The sequence below is a fragment of the Triturus cristatus genome, chromosome 4_1 (assembly GCF_964204655.1).
Source record: "Triturus cristatus chromosome 4_1, aTriCri1.1, whole genome shotgun sequence".
NCBI lineage: Eukaryota > Metazoa > Chordata > Amphibia > Caudata > Salamandridae > Triturus > Triturus cristatus.
Genome location: NC_140585.1, coordinates 1,053,382,757 through 1,053,389,760, shown reverse-complemented (window position 1 = coordinate 1,053,389,760; position 7,004 = coordinate 1,053,382,757). Strand labels below are relative to the sequence as shown.

The window sequence follows — 7,004 nt, the reverse complement described above, 5'->3', positions numbered from 1 at the left end:
GAGAGCACCTCCAATAGAAATCAGTGTTCTGTCTAGTTTTCACTTCAGTTTTTACCAAAGGATTTTGAAACAAAGCTTGCTTGCTTCCATAGAATGGTTTTATTGGCAGCTGACATAGCACAATCCTATTTTCACTGTCTGCAAAAATCCTCAAACCTTTTCACTTGATTTGAACAAAGCTGAAACGGTATTACTCGAGAATGTTGATCAGTGTCAGAAGAATAAGAAGATGGCAGTTTTTGCAAGTATTTGCCATGTGTTTCATTCTGTGTTTCATGTTATTCATTGGACAGCAGGATAGTTCAGTTGTGAGCCATGTGAAGTCCTACTCTTACAGATACCTCATAAACCGCTACAGCTTTGTAAATGAGAGCCTTAGTGTTACCAGGAACACACCCCATGGTGAGCCGAACTACAACTATTTGATTAACCATGAGTCTAAATGCAATGAACAAGATGTCTTGCTGTTTGTAAAGACATCACCTGAGAACAGTCTCCAAAGGGATTTAATACGGAAGACCTGGGGTAATGAAGACTACTTGCGTTCTCACTATAATGCCAATATTAAAATTGTTTTTGCTTTGGGAGTGCCGAAGGATTCCCAGACAAGATTTCCAGTGCAGAAAAGACTCCATGCTGAAGACCGTAAATACAAGGATCTCATTCAGCAAGACTTTCTGGATACTTTTAATAACCTTACTCTAAAACTATTGTTGCAGTTCAGGTGGGTGAACTCGTACTGTCCTCATGGAAAGTTCATAATGTCTACAGATGACGACATATTTGTGCACACTCCTAATCTAGTTTCCTATCTCCAAAGTATGGATCAAATTAATGTTCAAGACTTCTGGATTGAAAGAGTGCACCGTGGATCACCTCCTGTGCGGAACAAAGACAGCAAGTATTATGTCCCATATGAGATGTACCAGTGGGCTTCTTATCCAGATTACACGGCTGGCACTGCATATGTGATCTCTAGTGTTGTAGCCGCTAAAGTGTATGAAGCTTCACAGACACTAAATGATAGTCTTTACATTGATGATGTATTTATGGGACTCTGTGCTAATAAAATTGGAGTTGTACCTCAGTATCACTAATTATTTTCGGGTGAAGGGAAGGCACCGCATCATCCATGCATTTATAACCAAATGATGACCTCCCATGGACATGTTGAAGACCTTTATCAGCTTTGGAGCCAGGCAACTGGTCCCAACGTCAAGACTCTTGCTTCTGGATTTTGGGGTGAAATGTACTGTAAAATAGTGAATATAATTTGGATTTATGGTACTGCATAAGTGTTGTTGCGTGTAAATTTTGATTTCACTGCACAGTAGATCTTTCCAATGATGTAGATTATATTGTATGTTTTCAGTGGGACTCGTCTCTTGTTTTGTTTCTCTGATCAGAGTGTAGATTTCTCAGGCAATCTTATTGGATATATACCAATGTAGAGGCTCTATTTCCAGTAAGGTGTGCTATTTCTTCAAAAGATATATCGAGATGGGTGTAGAAACTGATAAGCAGAATTGTTATACAATATAAATTGAAGAGTTTCAGATATGCACAACTTGTAATTCGCATGTTATGTCAGTAGTACAATTTATGCATGCTTTTGTAGATGCAGTTTCTGTTCATAAGTGCTGAAGTAATCTGTAATGAGCCTATAGTTATCTGACCAAGGGGACTTTAACGCTGCACAGCTGAGTGTACAGCATGAACTGTTTCACAATAATCATATTATTCTGGGATGGGTACCAAAATAGTCTTTATTATTTTGGTTAATCAATTGAATGATCTGCTGATTTCACATGCCATTTGTAGTTGCATTAAAAGTGGATTTCACACTTAAATCACATTAAAAAATCCCTATTAATTATGTTCACATAGCACACATTTCCAATGCATAGGGTTGTCAGAAGAATGCATAATTTGTGATCATGCTTAGTTGTTCTCCCAGATCAAAATATCCTGTAGCAACTTAGAATCAAAGGGAATCAAGATTTTAGTATGAATAGTTGCAGACATACCTATGAAAAATATCACCAAATTAGATTCAGTATTCTCGGTCCATGTGGTTGTTCCACATTCCACGGATGAAACTCATAAGGCCATATTATCAAGGAACGGCGATAACATTATCGCCGCTTTAGCAGCACGAAACTGCCGCTAAAGTGGCGATAATGGGCTTGATAATATGCCCTTGTGAATTACCATAGAAGCCCAGGTTCACACCAGAACCTGGCCTTCTATGGGAATTCACAAGGGCATATTATCAAGCCCATTATCGCAGCTTTATCGGCAGTTTCCTGCCGCTAAAGCGGCGATAATGTTATCACCGTTCCTTGATAATATGGCCCATAGATTTTAGTGTAGGGATATCAGTTGCAATCGAAGATTATGGACCCACAGTTTTCCCACACAAAAATTTGCCAACGTTTATAATGAGAGCCTTATTGTTGTGTACAGTCTACAAAGTAAATCATGCTTTTTTGTCTTGCAGATATGAGCTTAGTAAGTTGCAAACTCAAGTACCTCTTTGCAAGCTACATCCTGAGCTTATATTATAAAAGAAAAATTGATCACAAGGGTAGCACAGAGCCTGATGAAATTTGTATACCCCTAATTGCCATAGTTCACTTACTTATAAGTCCTTAATATATGTAACAAAATACATCCAGGGCCTTTAAGTTAAATGCTGTAGTGGACTTCAGCACCCATTGTGCCATCCACTACAGTGACAATCTAAAACATGGCTTCCGGCCTACAATTCTAGCTTAATTAAAAATAGCTTTTAAACTGCAATGCAACCTGTCAAACTAAACTTCTTTGACAGGTCTGAATCTTCCTTTTAAATATTAGTAAGTCACCTCTAAGTAGACCTGACTGCCAATAAGGCAGGGTATATGGTATTCAAATGTAGAAATGTAATGTTACACATGTTCTTACAGTGAAAATGTCCCAAAATCTAATTTCTCTGAAGCAAGGCTAGCTATTCCATAGGAAAACACTGAGATGCAATATTACATTGAATAATAGGAAACAGCAAAAAATTGTATTCTTGGACTGTTTTTGATATTTATTAAAAGCCCAATTCAATGGTGAAGTCACATTTTGTAATTAGTATTAAGGAAAATTACTTTTATAAAGGTACCTTTAACTTTCCTAATGCCTTTGAAGGCTTATTTGAATTGGCCTTGAGCTACATCCATCTAATTGCCTACTTCTGGATGAAGTGGGAAAACTGCTGCTAGAACATGAGACAAGGTGTGGGGAGATGTTTCTGTTCCTCTAGCAGGATGGCCATTTGGCCATGCCAACAAATATATTTACCTTAAAATAGGCCACTCCTGTCTCAGGCAAATGACACCAGCACAGGCCCCTCTCTTGTTCCCCCAGTCAATGAGGCTCCAAACACAGTGGGGAGGGAGCTGCCCCAGAACTGATTTGAAGTGACCCAAGACTACCTCTCCTTCAGGAAGAAGCTGAAGACCTGGCTGTTCGAGCAGTAACGGCACCCCCCTCCCCCCAGCGCCTTGAGACCCTACGGGTGAGTAGTGCGCTCTATAAATGTCTTTGATTAAATGTCTTTGATTGATCACAGAAGAGGGGCTGCTCATGTCCCTGGCCACACCTCTAGGCTTAAGACTTACTCTAGCAGAAATCACCAGCAGGGTCTAGGGCAGGTTCAGTCGAGGTGGGCACACAGGTTCTGCACAAGAGGAGAAGGTTTAAAAAAAATGGATTTAGGCACAGCGGGGTACTGTAGGATTGTTTGTACTAGGGCACGTAGGAAATGCAACAAAATGTGGGTAGGGTAACCCCTGGAAACCTTTACCTCATTGATTAGGGTAGAGCCAGGAGTTTGTCCCACCCAAAGGCTGTTGCCATGCATAAATATGGAATACCCAGTACCCTCCACAGAACACCACTGGAACAGTGGAAGAACAGAAGAGGAATGAACATGCTGTCTGAGACCTGAGCAACATCCTGAAGGACTGGACCTGCTCATCCTCTTGTACCCATGACAATGAAGTAGAGTCTAAGGGTCACAAGGCTGAATCTCTTGATCAGGCTAGAGGGATGCAACAAGCTTCGAGAGACCTTTTCTGCAACTGCCCAGCTGAGCAATTCCAACTGAACCTGTCCTGGACCCTGCTGGTGGATTCTGCTGGAGCGAGTCTTGACCCCCAAGTGCTGTATCTGAAGGTTGGAACCCTGGGTCGTGACAATGTGCACTACTCCTGACATCCATAGAAACCTAGGACAGGGACAAGCTGGTCCTTAAGATTTAGTCGGACTTCATGGAGAAGGTATCCAGTCTTGTGGAACCCTCTTCAGCTTCAACTTGAAGGCTTGTCACCCTGAAGGAATCTGAACTCTATAGAGGTGACTAATTACAAGGAAAGAAATCTTTACCAGACGAAGGTGCCAAAATAATTCGGCCGGTAAAGTACCTTCATTGAGTGCTATTTTCCACAGCAGCAAATCCGATTCAGGTGGATCTTGAGGAGAAGGTGTATGGCCTTGTGGAGATCTCTTCGGCTATAGCCTGCAGCTTTGCCTCACTGGAGGATTGCGAGCTTCCAAAAAGAGTTTAAGTACAAAATCTGAAATCCTCAGCCGCAAAAGGCAAGGGACCTTCCTTGAGTGTAAATTTGAATTCCTCCTACTCTGAGCTGCCCACCAAAAGTTAATTAATTCACTGGTACCTTGTCTGACAGTTATCTGGCCTCATGGAGCCCTTCTCGGCCATAGCCTGCTGCCTTTTCCCACTGAAGTTTTTGGACTTCCATTTCAGACATCCAAAGGTAAAACCTCTGATTGTGTCGAACCTGGTTTCTGTAGCCAACCCACACTCTATCACAGTCGACCTCCAATCAAGCCTAGGTCCCAGTCTTCCCTGACCAGCTGACCGCGTTTGGTGCTGTTTTTATTTAAAACATTTTTAATTCATATCTTTGGTTCCCCTTACTGGATTGTTGTGGTTTTCACTTCATTTTATTCACTACAATTTACTGTATTTATTAAATTGGCTTGGGGTTTTTCTTGGGGTGTGTTTTCACACTAACAAGGACTGCGATTATTACTTGAGGTGGGTAGTTACCCATTCCCCATCAACTAATACTTCAATAACTTACTGGCAAGCATAGTGTCTTTACGTGAATGAAGCATTCTTCTGATATGCGCCAAAAAGTTTGACACTTCCATCCTGATTACGAATGAGTCTGTGTTTTCCAAATCCCATGGAAACCCTTGTTTGTACAGGAATCAGAATTTCAAGTTGGGTGGTATTTGTCATATCCAATAATTACTGGGTGCATTACATATTTGACCATCATTAAATTTTAACAGAACAAATGTGCCAGAATCTAACTGGGGGAAAAATTCAAGTATTTACAGTACCAGCTTATTCCCCAGAAACTCTTAATAGGTGCTATTTATTGTACCAGATAAACATGATCTGGTGCAAGAAAAAGCAGCTGTATTGCTACAAACCCAGAATCCAGGCCTAATTTGAGAATGCAACTATTGTAAAAAAGGTTCTTCATTTTATTATTCATTGGCAGTCTGTACTAGCCCATACTCCTTGGTAACATGCTGCCTGCAAAGAGAATCTTTATTGAATTTTCCCTAAAGGGCACCCTACTCTGGTACCCAGAAATGGACGGCAAAGTTTTTCATCTTTACTCCCCTCCCTAGTGTAGTTAGTGTGCATTGTTTGCTTATGTTTACTCTGATTCTCTAACTATTTGAATTCTCTCCCTAGACCTGATGGCTCCAGAAATACCATTATTTTAAATCATAGTTTGATGATAAAGGAAATCCCACTTTCTAATTCACAACTGGTTAACTTGTATGTTTTGCTGGTGTCCCCAGTCCCTTGTGAGTTACTTCTCAAACTGTTAGTCTTCATTCCGGCCAGACAGACTTTAGACATGAGTACATGAAGTTCTCTTACTGCAGGGAATGAACTTTGGATGCTCGCCATCATTAAGTACCAGCAGCCCCCATAGTGAACTGTGATCCTAAGAATAAGGTTCACCTGAGCTCTACCTCCTCTTAAGCAATTTACTGATCCCTCTGTAAAGACCATTAATCTATGCCTACTATGGGAAGCCGTTTAGCTGTACTGCAAGTACTTTTTCTATTATGGAGGCAGGACAAGCTCTTGCAGTACTAATAGCAATTTGGCCATTACTTCTTTGAATATCAGCTAGCTGAAGAATCCCTCCACACTTTGGGGTTTGCAGTGTTTTTGTGCTGTCACAGAGAAATTAGCCTGATATTCTGGCATAAAAGAACAGCTTTGATCGCCAATGACTGCCGCTTTTTTGGTCAGCTAAATGTGTTGCTTAAAATTTTTCCTAAAGAAGTAGACTTTAATGGAAAGGAATGAACTTTCATAATCTTGTGATGAAGGAGTTAGAGCAGTACAATTCACCTCCACAATAACAAATTCCTTTTGACTGTGATGGAAGGAGTGCAGTATCGCCAGGCTCTAATCTAGCTAGCCTCTTGGAAAAAACCTTGTTGCTTTTTTATTGTTTTTGGCTATTTCTAGAGATCTAAATAACACAATGTTCTCACTTTCCTTCGATACACCCCAACAGACAGGTGTTTCTCGATATCTGGCTTATCAGACCTGGAGCAACATCATAACATAAAACAACCACTTCAAGCATGACAAATTGCACACCACTCACTTTTACTCACACAACACAGCTCTACTTCTCCACTTGAAGCCGTTGAGCAGCGAGCGGTATGTCACACTGAGAGGAGGGGAGTGCAAATCAGGCAGTTGTGCAGGCCTCCACTGGCCTAACATCAACTGAAACAGAGTAAGCAGATATAATATCAGTTTCCAATCACTTTTGTTTACCCTGGTGCACCCTGCAGGGCGTGACCCCATACCACGTATGCGTTACAACAAACAATTGATGGACGGAATGCTGACAATGCAGACATTCTCCCCCAGTCAAGAGATCTGGGTTAAATCCATCGTT

At 41.0% G+C, this 7,004-nt stretch overlaps 1 pseudogene; it reads left to right on the top strand.

Annotated features, from left to right (window-relative positions):
* The first annotated feature begins 200 nt into the window (after positions 1-200).
* On the top strand, positions 201-1,295 carry LOC146856045 (lactosylceramide 1,3-N-acetyl-beta-D-glucosaminyltransferase-like; annotated as a pseudogene).
* Positions 1,296-7,004: the final 5,709 nt, after the last annotated feature.